Source organism: Sesamum indicum, linkage group LG7 (genome assembly GCF_000512975.1).
Source record: "Sesamum indicum cultivar Zhongzhi No. 13 linkage group LG7, S_indicum_v1.0, whole genome shotgun sequence".
Classification (NCBI taxonomy): Eukaryota; Viridiplantae; Streptophyta; class Magnoliopsida; order Lamiales; family Pedaliaceae; genus Sesamum; species Sesamum indicum.
In genome coordinates, this window is record NC_026151.1 from 1737629 (window position 1) to 1755772 (window position 18144).

An 18144-nucleotide genomic window follows, 5' to 3' on the forward strand; every position below is an offset into this window, starting at 1 on the left:
AAAACAAGTCTTTTTATTGTAAGGCTAAAAACGTAAGAAGGAATTAAAAACAAGAGGCACGTAGGCCTCACCTAACATATAAGTAAACCATGCATTCGGTTAACGGGCTTTGTGACTATCCCTATTGTTTATCCAATAAACAACAATTAACACATTTATATCAAATATAAACATGCTAAACAAATAAATATAATCCATGTATTTAACAATATATCCAATATCAAATACCAATAACATAATTAAATGCAGAAAATAATATAGTAATAACACAATTAAAAATAGATATCAATCTACATTTTTTTTAGTTTAGAAACTATTTCAAATTAATCTAAGGCACAATTTAATTTTAGAAAAATCCAATTTAAATAAAATCAAAATTAGCCAAAATTAATAATTCCAAAAAATATTGCAGAAAGGAGGAAAATCCAAATTTTCGAGAAAAATGGCACAAAACGGTCTAGCCTTTCGAAATTGCAGATGATCGTCTGCTACCAGCTGCGCTCACGTGCGCACGCTGCCCTGCAGCCTGCATGCAGCCAGCCGCGCAAGCTGCTGGCCGGTGACCGACGGTAGGCAGCAACAGCTGTACTGCTCCATTTTTTAATTTTTCTTTTGAATTTCTGCAATTTGAAGCTGAAATAAACCATGCATTTATAGGAAATGCAATTTTAAAAATTAATACGTATTTTCTAAACACATAGCCATGGCTCAAGGCCATAAAATATGATTTTCAAAAATAAATTACACGTTGTTCATGCTTAATACATAATAACATATTAATCCTAAAGCCACAACACTGAATTGGGCTCTGATACAACTGAAAGAATCGCTATGGCCCGGGAACGTGGTGGAAGCGTTGAATAAAAAATTAAAACGGTTCATAGGGGTGTTCCCTTTGAAATTCTGGGGCATTCAGTAGTTGTCAAAAGCATAATAACAAATATATAAGCATGCTAGATATGTGGCTAAAGGATGAAAGTATAGAAATACAACATGAAACTTTACCTTTTGTTTCTATAAATGAGCAGCAATGTATGTTGTTTTCTTTTTCGTTCCTCTTTTGTTCACTTAGGATCCAAATTAGAACCCTATAATTTGTCCACACTACACCATGGAATATATATAGTTCTTTTTCTATTGCTAGATAAAATAAAAAACAAGAAAAAATAACAACTCCAAACAAACACTATTGATTAGTGCTTTTGGATTATTTTATGTTCTAACTTGAATTAAATTCAATATAGAACAGAAAGGAGAATATTTTAAAAGAGAAATAGGAGCAGATTTCGTGGCTTATTGGTTAGGCTATGTTGGATATGTGTGTACTTTTGTATATTACATAAAATTGTATTTAAAATTCAATAACTATCAAGTTTACCTCCAAGGCAACCTATACACACACATGCATATCAACCATGATGAAATAACCACTCCATCATGTTCATCATGGTGAGGAGTTTCAACTCCTTCTTAACTTGCTTCAACTACTTCAAATGGGTTTGGACTTCAAGTGTGCACCAGGCTTGATACAATTAAATTTAATCAAGCTCAACCAAAGTCCATTGGATAATAATTAAGTATATTAATTTTAGCCGAACAAAGTCCAAAGATTCATTTAATCCAACTAAATAAATTTAAGCTCAAACACTAATCAATTGATCCAATCAATTAATTAAGTCAAACCTAATAAATTGATCCAATTAACTTAAAAGTGTTAAGCCCAAACAATTAATTAATCCAATTAATTAATTCTTGGGCTATTAATCAAATGCATTATTAAATAAATGATCCAATCATTTATATATTCTCCTTGAATTAATTTAATCCAATTAAATTAATTCGTTTCTTCTTAAATTAATTCCACCAATTCCATAGTGATTTGTATGTGACTCTTTAGGTTCACCCTCAGCTAACTTGGCATTGTGTTGAACATAAATAATTAATTAAATCTAATTCAATTTATTATTTTTTATTAACCATTAATCGAAAACGCTACGGATATATTCTATCTTGAAATCCACTGTGCTCACTACATACTCCCACTACACTGCACAAGGCTTATAATTACCACATTAAAGACACAGTCATCTCTCGCCAGATCCAAGATATAGCAATCATATGCATGAGACTGCCATGATTCCTTAAGTCCAAGGACTAATCCTGTATTATCGGAATCAGGAATTCAAGTCATATCAACCAAGCCTCTAAAGCTTCTATATGACTATTTGTGCAAGTCAGTTCAATCAGTTAACAACCTTGTCAACTAAACCAATAAAATTCTCGGTCCTACGCCAGAAGGAGTTGGAAGCTTGTAGACGCAACTTGTCTATCTCCAAACTCGTTGAATTCACCAACTTCCTTATCGTAACTAGAGAAATGTGACCTAGCTTCACATGCCAAATCTGTGAGTTTATCTTGATTATCCATTTTTACCATTTGTTTTGAGCACTCATAATCCAATTATGAGATAGTGTGAATTAATTACATAATCAACCTAACAGACAAGAATAACCATTTTTTGTCAAATGAAATAACTATTATTGATCAAAATCATGTAATCTAAATTGTCCAACAATGGAAAAAACATACTTTGATCATGCTAGGTCAAATAATTATATCCTATCAGTTTTATCCTAACATAATCACTAATAGTTAAGTCAATGTAGTCCTTTAAACACAGTAGCAATAGCCCTGCCATTGCTAAGTTTTAGGACCCCTTGTCTCAGCCTTCCACTCTTTTTCACCACCAGCAAACCGTTTGCAGATATGAGCCTTACAGGTGGTATCCAATACCCAATAAGTGTAGTAGTAGTCATGTTAAGACCCAAAAACAAATTATACCTTGATTATAGAGGACTTTGGGACACTCCCTCTTCTATTATCCCTACACATGGCAATTAATGCAAACATCATTTTGGAATCCATGACTGCGGAAACTGCCATCCTCTTCCCTTTGCCCATACCCAACTGGGCAACAGGAGCACTCTGGGCTCTTGCAGTAGCTGATTCTATCTTACCCTTCTTCATCGTCCAGCGTCGGGCCCCTTTGCCTTTCGCTTTTGAGGTTGAAGCATCCCCTACCAATACCGACGGTGCAGACTTTTCAATTGTTGCTTCGTACTACACCAACATATTTATCAACTCATGAAGGTCTTTGTCAAGCCCAATCAAGTTATAGTTCACGATAAATAGGTCAATGGAGGGAGGAAGAGACTAAAGGATTACGTCAATGTAGGTCTTTTTCAAGATGAGGTTTAAGGTCCTTGAGCTTCTCCACAAGGGATAGCATCTTAACCCTACTCCTGTACAGAAGACCCTTCAATCATCTTGACACCTAAAATGCTTTTATGAAAGCATGTCTAAAATACCAGTCCGGAACCGCATAAACGTGGCTCATGCGGAGCATTACAGATTTGGCATCATTATGCCTATCGTACTGCTTCTGGATGTCATTGGCCATTGACGCCAGTACGATACTGTGAACCTTCCAACTGTCCTCATGCCACTTCTTGAACGTCAAACGTTCTTTGCATGTGGACCCTTCCGGCAACGCCCTAGAAAGAGACCTATCCAGAACATAGGTTTGGTTCTCAAAATCTAGGATAATCCTAAGATTTCGGGACCAATTATTGTAGTTCATTCCGTTAAATTTATTAACCTGAAGATTTGCAGTAAATGGATTCCTAGACATTTACATCAGATGTAAACATAAATTAGTAGATTATTGTAATACTAAATATCAAGTTTAAGGTTTGGTCTTCAATCATTAACCCGTCCCACTATTTCTTCAAAAAGCCCACCACTCTCGAGTGGGGTTTTCTGAAAACCATTTCCTAGTAGGCTTCGAGTCCACAAACGCAATTCTGCTTGCCCCGCTTTTACGATTCAAATGGAAAAAGGCTTATGGGAGGTAACCTATACCATTATCATCTAATGAGATCCCCAAGTTATTTTGCCTCGCCTCTTCACATGATCCCGACGACTCCAAGTGAATCATACTACTCAACATTAAACCCGATCCATCAACCAAACAAATATCTAAACTGCCACCCCCACAAGTCATGAGACATGGAAACAGGAGTATATTCGTTCACAACAATAGTATGGCTTTCTTTCATTCCAAATATGCCACGACTCGTGGGACCATGAATGGGTGAAAATAGTATCCACACCACATTGTTGTGGATGAAAGGCTTGGATTTAATCAAACCATTTCAATTTTAATCCATTATGGGCCTTCAAAGAATCGGTATGGCCCGGAAACACGGTGAAAGTGTGAAATAAAAAAAATATTTAAATAGTTCAAAGGGGTGTTCCTTTTGTAATTTGCAAGTGTTCAAAGTTTGTCAGAAGCATAATAATAAACATTACTAGACATTCTAGACAAGTGGCTAGAGAATGTAACAAAAGGGCACAAAAATATAACAAGAAACTTTACCTTTTAGATGAGCAGCAACGTGTGTTGTTTTCCTTTCCTTTCCTCTTTCATTCACTTTAGGATCCAAATTAGAACCCCTCTAATTTGTCCACACCACACTATAGAATAGATATAATTCTTTTTCTATTGCTAGATAGAACAAAGAATAAGAAGAAAAACAACTCCAAACTAACACTATCATTTAGTGCTTTTGGATTGTTTTTATGTTCTAACTTGAATCCAATTCAATATAGAACAAAAGGAGAATATTTTTTAGAGAGAAAATGAGGTAAATTTTGTGGCTTCTCTTGGTTAGGCTTGATATGTGTATACTTTTGTATATTACATACAATTGATTTCAAAATTCAATAACTACCAAGTTTGCCTCAAAGGCAACCTATACACACATGCATTTAACCTCCAATCATGATGAAATAACAACTCCATCATGTTCATCATGGTAAGGAGTTTCAACTCCCTCTTAACTCGCTCCAACATCCCTCAAATGAGCTTGGACTTCAAATATGCACCGGGCTTGATTTAATCAAATTAAAGCAAGCCCAACCAAAGTCCATTGGATAATAATTAATTAAATTAATTTTGGCCCAACTAAGTCCAAAGATTCATTTAATCCAATTAAATAAATCTAAGCAATTAATTCATACAATCAATCAATTAAGCTAAATCTAATAAACTAATCCAATTAATTTAAAGGTGCTAATCTCAAAACTAATTAATTCAATTAATTAATTCTTCAACCATCCATCAAATGGATTATTAAATAAATGATCCAATCATTTATATATATTCTCCTTGAATTAATTTAATCCAATTAAATTAATTCATTTCTTCTTGAATTAATTCTAAATTAATTTCACCAATTTCATACTGAATTGTGTGTGACTCTTTAGGTTAATCCTCAGCTAGACTTGGACATTGTGTCCAATATAAATAATTAATTAAATTAGATTAAATTAATTATTTCTATTTAACCATTAATCGAAAACGCCCGTAACCATGGGTGGCCGTCTAGCAACGGTCCACCATCCTCAATACATAATCCGACTACACTAAAAGAGGCTTATAATGACCATATCGAAGACACAGTCATCTGTCGCCAGATCCAAGATATAGCCATCATATGCATGCGATTGCCAAGATTCCTAAAGTCCAAGGACTAATCCTGTACTATTGGAGCGGGGAATTCATGTCATACCGACTAAACCTCCATTGCTTCCATATGATGATTCCCACTAGTCAGTTAATAAGTTTACAACCTTGTCAACTAATCACTAAAATTACTTAGACACCCCATGTCTGTTGCCGATGAAACACGACACTCATCCAATGAATGCAATACTTAGTGCAAGTCGTTAAAGGACTCTTGATTACCAGTCCCGACGTCCTCGACTTGGAACATTTCAAACCAACCCTCAAAAGTTGGTTTCAGAAGCAGCCATTGAAGGCGCAACCCAACTACAAGGGTTTTCTGTGGGAATTTGTTGTGATTTTAAAACACCGTTCAATGTAAATAGTAAGCACAACAAACACATGGTGTCACAGATGAATGCTTACTACATTCATCAAGATAGTATCACATTCGTAAAGATTGCTAAATGGTTCCCAATACTGCCAATCCAATTGGTCTTTTGATCATTTCTAACAGGCCTAATATTTAACTTGGACCATCCAAGTGAGGATTAAGTTTGTTGCAACAGAGATCTCATCTTTATAAGATTTTTCCTTGTGTCCATTTTAATCATTGAGTATAAGCAGATGCATTTCAAACACATCATACTTCAAATATTAAAACATACACCACATGCAAAAGCAAGCCTAGCACGCCCCTGATGAATGATCACGAGCCCAATCCTAAGAGACCCATTGAGCCCGCAGTGCGTCTATGATTAATCTAGGATGTGGCCTAACTATTACAAAATAGTAACCCATTATCATCTAATGGACCTTCTTCTTTGTTCTTCTTCCGTTGTGAGCTCCATCCAACGGGCCTAGGTCTTCATCTTCTTGGAAGCTTACATTTATTCAAAATAAATGAAACCTCACATTCCTAACTACACTCATTACAACTGAAATTGAAAACCCCAATCTAAAGAGGGAGAAAGCAAGCCTTATTATTTCAAGGCTAAAAACGAATGGAGAAATTAAAACAAAGAGACACGCAGGCCTCACCTAACATAAAAGTAAACCATGCATTTAGCTAATAGGCTTTGTGATGATCCCCATTGTTTATCCAAAAAATAATAATTAACACATTTATATCAAATATAAACATGCTAAACAAACAAATACAGTCAATGTATTTAACAATTGATATCCGATATCTAATACCAAAAACATAATTAAATATAGAAAATAACATACTGATAATGCAATTAAAAAATACATATCAACCATACATCCAATGTATAATTTTTTTTTTGTTTGGAAACCATTTCAAAGTTAATTTAAGGCACAATTTAATTTTAGAAAAATCCAATTTAACTAAAATTAAAATTAGCCAAAACTAATAATTTCAGAAAAATTATAAAAATTAAAAAAATTCAATTTTTGGGGAAAAATGGCACAATACGGCCCAGCCGTTAAAACAACAGACGATCGGTTGTTGCCTGCTCCTGCCGCGCGCGTGCGCAGGGCTCAAACGCCCTACTGGCCAATGATCGGTGGCAGGGCAACAACGATCATACTGCTCTATTTTTCAAAAAAAAAAATATAATTTCTGCAATTAAAAACTTAAATAAAACTATGAATTTACAGAAAATCCAAATTTTAAAAAAAGATATCCATAATTGAAAAGCAAAAGTAATACATATTCTCTAAACATATAATCGTGCTTCAATGTCATAAAACATGCTTTCCAAAAGTAAATTAAACACATTGTTCATACTTAACACATAATAACCTATTAATCCTAAAGCCACAACCAAACCGGGCTTTGATACCATTGAAAGAATAGGTGTGGCTTGGGAACGCGGCGGAAGCATGAAATAAAAAAATTAAAACGAATCAAAGGAGCGTTCCCTTTGAAATTATCGGGCGTTCGGTATTTGTCAAAAGCATAATAATAAACATATAGACATGCTAGACAAGTGGCTAGAGGATGAAACAGAAAGCATAGAAATGAAATATGGAACTTTACCTGGTTATTCAGTTGGTCTGTGGGAATTTATTGTGACGTTAAAACACCGTTCAACATAAATAGTAAGCACAACAAACACATCTTGCCACAGGTGAATGCTTACAACATTCATTAAGATAATATCACATTCATAAAGATTGGTAAATGGTTCTCAAAACTGCTAATCCAATTGGCTTTCTGGTCACCCATTCTAACACCTTGACCACTTGACGACATGCACTTAGGGACGTTTTCTTAATCCTCTTAATTTTAATTTCCATCCTTGAGTTGTATATCATTGTCTACATTGTGGGCAATGTGGATTTTAAGTGTGGGGTTGTGGTTGTTGAGGTTCTTGAGCTTATAAACTTTGGATGATGTGCTTGGTGGAATTTCTTTTGATGTGCTTGATGAATGTGCTTGGAAGTGCTTGATGAAAATTTTTGTTTTGATTGATGTGCTCGGTGAAAAATTTTTCGAGTTGACTTGAGTTGATGAGTTTTTTGGCAAATCTCTTAATCGTTGGTTTTTGTGGAAAATTTTTGGCATGATGAATGCTTTCTCAATTTTGAACCACTCTTGGCTCGATGGAATTTTGTGCGAAAAGAATACATGTTTCATGTTTGAAATTTATTCATGGTTGAAAACTTGCTTTTGCTACAATTCCTTGAATCGAAATCTTTTTGTATGGAATTAGTGGACTAGACATACCTTGTGAGACTTTGAGTCTAAAACATTCATGGAATATTTCATTCTTTATAGAGAGAAAGCTATTTCTATGACTTTGTCTTCCTAGAACTTGCCTTGAACCACATCAAGGCTATATAAATGTGCTTGTATTTGGACGTGGTAAAGGCATTAGGATTGAAACCACTTTCGACCTTAATTGACCACCACATTACATTTTGACTTCTTTTGTTGATATAACCCATCATATATGAACCCATTCCATCATCGTTTAACCCTTTGATTTTGACCCTTCTAAGGATTATTAGAGCATCAAGGGAAGTGAGTTTATAGTCAAAAGAATGGTTCTCAAGGTGAGGATATAAACATTGTGGTTTTTCTGCTCTGAAAGATATATCTCAAAATTAGTGGGGGGGTTTAGATATCGTGGTTTTACACTATATGGGAGCTAACATTGTTACCTTGTTCTTGAAAGGGCACTGCAAGGTGCGAGTGGATCGATCGGGGAACGCACAAGCTGAAGCGGTTAAAATAAATTGCGTAGAATAAAATAAAATTGCAATAAAACCATGATTCCAAGGGTTGTACCCTTGGAGTTCCCGGGCATTCGATGTAGATAGTAAAATTAAACGACAATAAAATTAACGGGGCTATTGGTATAATGAAAAAGAGAGGAATAAAAATTATAAAATCAAGAATTACCTTTTCTTGATTTATTTCGAACCTCCTTTGTTGATTTGTTCACCGAAGGCCTCAACGTAGAGACCCTCTAAAGCCGCGTCCACACCAGACCAGAACTTGGAATTTCTGAATTCAATTTACTAGAAAAGAATTACGGAGAAGAACACACTAAGTGTGCGCAAGAGGGGGTTCGGCCGAGTGGAAAGATTAGAGAGAGGAAATTATTTTCTTGCTTTGTTATGTATTCATTAGTTATTTCAAATAACTAATATACGTATATATACCTTGAAATTGATGTATTAAAACATGTCTAGGTTCATTTAACCATCCATAGGGTAATAATCCTTTGTTCCAAATAGAGGATGACTAACATGGCATTTTCCAAAAATGATTTTTTTAGTCAATAATGTTCTTTTCCAATCATTACCACCAACTTAATTAATGGGCTTGAGCCAATTTTAAGTAAAATACCAGGCTCAATTAACTAAATTCAATTTAATTAAAGCCCACTTAATTAAGTCCATCATATATTTAATCTAATTAAATATATGAACCCAATAAGCCTTTATTAAATAAAGGGCAAGATAATTAAATCCAATCAATTTATCATTGGGCTTATCCATCCAATGGATCCCTCTCATATATAAGTAATCCAATTACGTATGAAATTAATTCTCAATTAATTCCTCATCCCTCATCGGTGATTTGTATGTGACTCTTTAGGTTCACCTTTTAGTTAGAATTGGGCTAGTGTCCAACGCTATTATTAATTAAATCTAATTTAATTAATAATTCTTGATCAACACGTGATCAAGAAAGCCCATCACCATGGGTGGCCGTTTAGCAACAGTCCATGGCACTAGACACTAGGCGAAAATTCATGTACACTTTTAGGCTCCCGAGTCCATACGGGTACGGTCCTTCGGTCTATCGTCTCCCAACCTTAGTTTAGGGCATGAAATTGGGCGTCGGTTTCCATCCTGAAGTAGACATCTATGCTTAATACTTGAGATCATGTTACGCCAAATTGCTCGACATAGGAACTGAAAGTGCACTGCGAGGTGCGAGTGGATCGGTCCGGGAATAGCAAACGGAAGCAGTTAAAATAAATTGTGTAAAATAAAAAAAAATCGCAATGAAACCATAATTCCACGGGGTGTACCTTTGGAGTTTCCAGACATTCGATGTAGTTAATAAAATTAAACGACAATAAAATTAACGGGGCTATTGGTATAATGAAAAATGAGAGGAACAAAAGTCATAAATCAAGAATTACCTTTTCTTGATTTATTTCGAACCTCCTTCATTGTTCGTTCACCCAAGGCCTCAACGTAGAGACCGTCTAAAGTTCCATCCACACCACACCGAAATTTGGGATTCCTCAATTCAATTTGCTAGAAAAGAAATAAGGAGAAGAACACGCCAAGTGTGCACAAGAGGGGGGCTCAAGCAGTCTAATTTAATTTTGGAGAAAATTGGATTTTTTTAGAATTAAATTGCTTTAATTAATTTGGTTTATTTGCATGCATTGGATTCATAAGGCTTAATTAATTAATTTGGCTTGATTGCGTGCATTGGATGCACGAGGCTTAATTAATTAATTTGATTTATTTGCGTGCATTTGTATGCATGAGGTTTAATTGATTAATTTGGCTTATTTGTGTGCATTGGATGCACGAGGCTATATTAATGAATATGGTTTATTTGCGTGCATTGGATACATGAGGCTTGATCATCCATTTGAGTTGCAAATTTTAAACTTATTATTTTGTGCATATAATTATTTGTCGTGATATTGAATATCGCGATATTTTTGTGATGTTCATTTCTTGTCTATCGATTAATTGTTATTATGTGCTAGAATTAATGTGAATGGATGATCACAGAGCTCTAGACCGCATATATGTATTTTAATTTTGTAGGGTGGGTGTGCCCTTCTGATTTTATTTTCTACCTCCTCTTCGTTTTTAGCCTTGAAATAATAAGGCTTGCTATCTCCCTCTTGATGTACTCCCCCCGACTTCTGATCGAGGTTTATTATTCAATTATAATGAGAGTAGTGTAGGACATTTTTCATGAGGTTTTTATTTTTGGCAAACCAATGAAGAAGAAGGTCCATGGAGAAGAAAGCCCATGGAGGAGGTAGCCCAAGGAGAAGGCAGCCCATGGAGATATCACAAGACTCATATATATGTTGATGGGTAAAATATTTTTGAATAGTATAGGGCCACCCTAGACTGACCATAAACTCACCGTGGGCTCAGTGGGTTGCATAAGTTAGGCTCGTGATCATCCAACAGGGATATGTTGGGTTTCATTGCATGTGATGCGTTTATTTAAATACTTTAAATATTTCATATTTATGCGTGCAATGTTTTGTTTGTGATGAGGTCTCGGTCAAACCACTCGTAATTAACTCTCACGAGGTTGGACCAAGTTGAAGTGTTAGGACCCAAAATGGACTTGGACCAAAATGGTTTGATATGTCCAAGGCATCCATCCAAAATAATATGGTGAGGAAGCTGCCACTACCCAAGTGTGGTCTCACGAGTCGTGGCACATTTGGATTAGAGGCAAGCTGCACCATTATTGTGAAAAAAGGAACACGCTCAATGTTTCCTTGTCTCACGAGTTGTGGGGGGGCGACAGTTGAGCTGTCATTTGATTGATGGATTGATCCCAACACTAAATAAATATAAGCCCATAAATAGACTTGGACCAAAATGGCATTTCAATCTGTCCAAGCCTTCCATCCATAACAATATCATGAAGAAGCTACCACTATTCAAATGTAGTCTCAAGAGTCGTGGCACATTTGGAATAGTAGGCAAACTGCATTATTGTTATAAACAAAGGAATACGCTCATTGTTTCCTTATCTCACAAGTCATGGGGGCAAAAATTGAGGTATGACTTGGTTTATGGGTCGGGCTTAACACTGAGTAGCATAATTCGCTTGGAGTCCTAGGAATCATGTGGAGAGGTGAGGCAAAAGATCTTGGCAATCTCATGGGATGAGAATGGTATTGGATACCACGAGGCTTTTTTGATGTGAATCATAAAAGCGGAACATGGAAAATTCTATTGTGGATCCCAAGCCCACTAGAAAAAATTTTCCAAAACCCCACTTGAGAATGATGGGATTTGGTAGAAATAGTGGGAGAAGTTAACGACTAAAGATCAAGTCTTAACTCAACTCAATATTGCTATAATCTACTTGTTGTTCTGCTTTGCATTTCGAATGCATGTCTAGGATACCGTTTTTCAATTTTCTTTATTTTGAGATTTATTTAAATTGAACACTATAGATTAAAATTGACTGCGGAAATCGGAGGATTATCCTTGATTTTCGAACTTAGGCTTATGTCATGAAAAAGCCACTTTCATCGGACTTGCGAAAGGAAATCCTTGCTTAAGGAACACTTGACATTTGGGATTAAGGCATAAGGACAATTGCAAGGTCCGTAGCAACATACTTGCTTCTGTCACTCATATGCAGTATGACAGGCTGGGCGTTCTTGGTTCAATAAATACTTAGCATAAATCAACTTTATGCGGCACCGAACTGGCATATTGGATATGCCACGATAGAGACATTTTTTAAAGCCAAGATAACTGAGGATCATCTGTACATTAACATGGCATTGAGATGTTATCCCGTGTGGAAGAGCTCGTTAACCACAATGTTGATCTCGAAAGGAGATGTACATTGACTTGTTCCTTTAGGTCCCTTCATCCCTCCTTCGACCTATTTTTCATAACTCTAAATGGACTTGAGAAGACCATTTCATGAGTTGATAAATAGTCGGACCGCAGGACATCGATAGAAATAAAAAGTAGACCCATAAAACCTAACCGATATCACAAATTGCTCATAATTAGTTTAATTTGAAAACATGAGTAATTGGCTTTAAGGTCAAGTAGGAGATTGTTGGAATATGTGACCAAAAGCCAATTGGATTGGCGGTTTTAAGAACTATTAAAGCAATCTTTATTTAAATAATGTTGTCTTGATGAATATGGTATGAATTCGTTGTTGGCACATGTATTTGTTGTGCTTACCAGATTACGTCAAGCATTGCTTGGACGTCACAATATATTCCCGCGGACCACTTTAACACCCATGCAACAGCTGGACTTCATATTGGATGGCGGTCATGGAACCAACTGTTTAGAGTTGGGTCTGAAATGTTCCAACTCGAGGACCTCGAGACTAGGCATCGAGTGTCCTACTGAAATTTGCATTAAGAGTCGCATTCATTTGATGAGTGTCGTGTTTCATCGGAGACAAACGCGGGACGTCTATGCAGTCTTGATAGGTCGACTAGCCAGGTGTCGAATCGACTGAACTAATTCTCAACGATCATTATATGGAAGCTTTGGAGGCTTGGTCCCTATGACTTGAATCCCTGACTCCAATAGTATGGGAGTAGTCATCATACTTGAGGAATCATGACAGTCACGTACATGCGATGATTGTATCTCAGATTTGTGTGAGAGGTGATCGTGTCTCAAACATGGTCAACATAAGCCTTGTCTAGTGCACTCGGAGTATGTAGCTCGGAGTATGAGTTCCAAGAACAGGATGAAAGGGCACCGCAAGGTGCGAGTGGATTGGCCCGGGAACATGCAAGCAGAAGCGGTTAAAATAAATCGCATAAAATAAAACGAAATTGCAATGAAACCATAATTCCAAGGGGTATACCCTTGGAGTTCCCGGGCATTCAATTTAGTTAACCAAATTAAGTGACAATAAAATTAACGGGGTTATTAGTATAATGTAAAACGAAAGGAACAAAAATCGTAAATAAAGAATTACCTTTTCTTGATTTATTTCGAACATCCATGCAAAACAAATTAAGTTTTGTCACACCATACTGAAACTTGAGATTCCTCAATTCAATTTGCTAGAAAACAATTAAGAAGAAAAACACACCAAGTGTGCACAAGAGGGGGGTTCGATCGAGAAGAAAAATTGGGAGGAAAGGAAATTAGTTTTTTTTTTTTTTTTGTGTATTTATTCATTAGTTAGTCCAAATACTAATACACATATATGTATCTTGAATGGATGCATTAAAACATGTCTAGGTTCATTTAACCATACATAAGGTAATAATCCTTTATTCCAAATAAGGGATGGCTAACATGGCATTTTTCAAAATGATTTTGTTAGTCAATAATTTATTTTTCAAATCATTTCCACCAACTTAATTAATAGGCTTGGACCGATTTTAATTAATTAAAATACTAGGCCCAATTAATTAAATAAAATTTAATTAAATCCCACTTAATCAAGTTCATCATATATTTAATCCAATTAAATATATGAACTCAATAAGCCTTTATTAAATAATAAGTCTAACTTATTAAATAATAAGGGCAAGCCCGATATAAATTAACCTAATCAATTTATTATTGGGGTTGTCCATCCAATGGATCCCTATCATATACAAGTAATCAATTACTTATGGAATTTATTCTCAATTAATTCCTCATCCTTTTCTCGGTGATTTGTGTGTGACTCTTTAGGTTCGCCTTTCAATTAGACTTGGGCTACTGTCCAATGCAATTATTCACACCACAATTCACCTAGTCTCTAGTGTCATGAACTGTTGCTAGATGGCGTTCGATGCGAACGGGCTATTTTCGATTATGGGATAATCGAAAATAATTAATTAATTTAGATTTAATTAATTGTGTTGATCACAGACATCCAAGTCAAGTTGAGGCGAACCTAAAAAGTCACATTGCACCACTATAACGGGATGAAATTAATTGCAGAAGAGTCGAATTAATTTAATGGAATAAATTAATTCTTGTAGAGAATAAATGATTCGATCATTTATTAAGATCAATCCATTGGAAGGATGACTTGAAATTTAATTAATTAGAATAACTAGAATTTTATGTTAGCCATTGAAATTAATTAGATTAATTTTATTTGGCTTGGTCCGATTTATAAATTAGATTATAAACTGAAAAAGACATAATAAAAAGCTTGGACTAAAGGATGTTTTAGTGTTGGGCTTATAATTAAACTAGGTTTATTTTATGTCCATGAGATGTGCGATTGATTTAATAGAGCCCAGTCCATTAAATATAAGCTCTAGGCTTTGTTAGAACTTGGCTAAGTCAAGGAGGACAATTTTGGAGAATTATTTGGTTTATTTTGGGGCTGAACTTACTGGGTGAGGGGTTGCTAGGGTTAGGATTGATATTTTGGAGCCTAACTAGGTTAGGACTTCTTTGAATGACTAGGTCATATATATACTTAAATTCTAACCTTAGCCACACACATAATATACTCAAAGCTCCTAAGTTTCATCCTCTCTGTCTTCATCTCTTCTCTTCCCCCAAATTTCTCTTTTGGTCTTATAGATCACAAAATTGAATCGGAGATCCAAACATATTAATCGATAGCGGTTGTTATGATCTCTATGCTTTCGTGGTCATTCTTACTAGCACGAAAAGGTTACGTCCTTGTAGTGGGAGGGTGGATGATTTTAAAGGATCTCATTGTTGAGATCTAATCGTGGACGGATATAGAACGGGGGGAATCAACGCTTGCAGCTATACAAGAAAAATGACGAGGGTAAATTTCTCTTTATTATTTCATCTCTTTCTTTTTCTTGTGGTTCTATGGCCGTGGTTTTTTATATATTGTATACAGGAAGCCTGGAAAACAACAAGCGTACACAACAGATGCCCGCTGACCACTTAATAACCCATGTAGTTGGCCTGCGCAGTGGATGGCGGCTATGAAACCAACTTCTGAGGGCTAGTCTGGAATATTTCAAGTCGAGGACCTCGAGACTGGGCATCTAGAGTCCTACTGAGATTTGCACTGAGTATTGCATTCATTCGATGAGTGCTGCATTTCATTAGCGACAGATGTTGCACGTCTATGCAAATTCAGTAGGCTAGTTGACAAGGTGGTCAACTAACTAAACTGACTCACGGGGATCTTCATATGGAAGCTTTAAAGGTTTGGTTAGTATGCCTCGAGTCCCTAGCTCCGATAGTATGGGAGTAATCCTCAGACATGAGAAATCACGGCAGTCACGTGCATACGATGACTGTATGTTGGGTCTGTGTGAGAGGTGGTTGTGTTATACACATGATCATCATAAGCCTTATCCAATGCAGTCAGAGTATATAGCGATGACGATGAGTTCCAAGAAGAGGATCGGTCTCCTGTCAATATATGACAGAGGTATGTCCTATGCATTTGAAGATGCATTAACGCTCTATAAAACTATGGCCACAGTCGTTGATCGAAAAGGAAAAGGAGGTTCCTATGTTGAGAAACTTTGGGTAATGCGGTCTCAAGTATTAAGCATTGGTCCCTAGTCCAGAATGAAAACAGACACCTAATTACATGCCCCAAACTAAGGCCGGGAGACTGTAGATGGAAGGACCATACCGGTATAGACTCGAGAGCCTAAATATTCATACGGTAATTCACCTAGTCTCTAGTGCCATGGACCGGTGCTAGACGGCCACCCACGGTAACGGGCTTTCTTGCTTAAAGGTTAATGAAGAATTAAGTTAGATTTAATTAATAATAGTGTTGGATACTAGCCCAAGTCTAGCTGAAAGGTGAACCTAAAAAGTCACACACAAATCATCAAAAAGAAACAAGAAATTAATTTGTAATTAATTCCACAAGTAATTGGATTACTTATAACGAGAGAGATCAATTAGATGGAAAAACCCAAGCATAAATTAATAGGATTAATATATATTAGGCTTGCCCTTATTATTTAATAAGTTGGACTTATTAATTAATAAAGACTTATCGAGCTCATGTATTTAATTGGATTAAATATATGATGGGCTTAACTATGAGAATTTTAATTAAATTAGATTTAATTAAAATTGGTTGGACCTTGTATTTTATTTCAATAAAATCGGCCAAGCCCATTATATTGAGCCCATGGAAAATTTCATGAAAGGAAATAAATGCCTAGAAAATTATAATTTTTTAAAGTGCAATTCTCGCCATTTCTGGGAGTCTCTTTATTAGGAATAAAGAGAAATATACCTTGAAAATATTTACTCGTGGCTAGGGCAAGCTCTTCTATTATGGTTCATGGTTTCTTTTGGCTATATGTTTTACCTGGGGGAGAGACCGAGCTTCAAGAAATACTGAATGGTCTTATCAATACACAGATGTATAATTCCCCAGGAATTTCAATTGCGCTCATATTCATCACTGTAATCAATACACAGATGTATAATTCCCCAGGAATTTCAATTGCGCTCATATTCATCACTGTAGGAATTGGGTTTAAGCTTTCCCCAACCTTCTCATCAATGGACTCATGATGTCTACGAAGGAGTGCGGTTCATTCAAGACTTAATCCGGTAGCAAGGGGATGATGAACAATGATGCTATAGATGCTCGCCTTTCCGCTAACTGTCTTTAAGTTAGAGGAGGCTAAACAGCCCACAAACCAATCTTTCTTTCTATCTCGCAAATTTTTGATCTTCGGCTTAAGGGGAAGGACGAAGAAGAGTCCAAAAAATAGTTGTTGTTTCATCACTAAGCGGTGCTGAGGAGAAAACTGGGGGCTTTTCCCACCCCGCTCTATCCTTCAATCGATCGATCCTGTCCTACTTTTAATAGAATGTATTTAGAAACATTGTCAAATATCAAACAAGATACATATATATATATATATGTGTGTGTGTGTGTGTAATATAATTATTTGGTAAATAATTGTAGTCATAATTGTACAACACAAAGAAAAAATCTTCCTCTTCCATGTTGTTCCGACCCTCTTTCTTGCACAAGGGTGGAATTTTTCTCTTCTTCTCTTCTAGAAAAGGGGACGCGGAGATTCTGACTCCGGTGTGGTGTGGACGAATTAGAGAACTGCTACGTTGGAGCTTGAAGTGCAGAACATTTCAAGCCACCGTGAAAAACGAAAGTATCATTTTTTCTTCCTTCATGTTTTTCGATTTTAATAATATTATATCAGCCCCATGTTCGTATTTTTTAGTACATCAAATGCCTCGAAACTTCAATGGTACACCCCTATGATTCGTTTAATTCTCGCTTTTATTTTTTTGTTATTGCACATTTTATTTTATCGCTTCCGCTAGCGTGTTCCCAAGTCGTACCACGCCATCCTTTTAAGTGGTATCAGAGCCCGGTTCCATGTAGGATAGATAGTTACGTGATTAACATACTTTTATGGCTTTTTGAAGTATGTTTTACT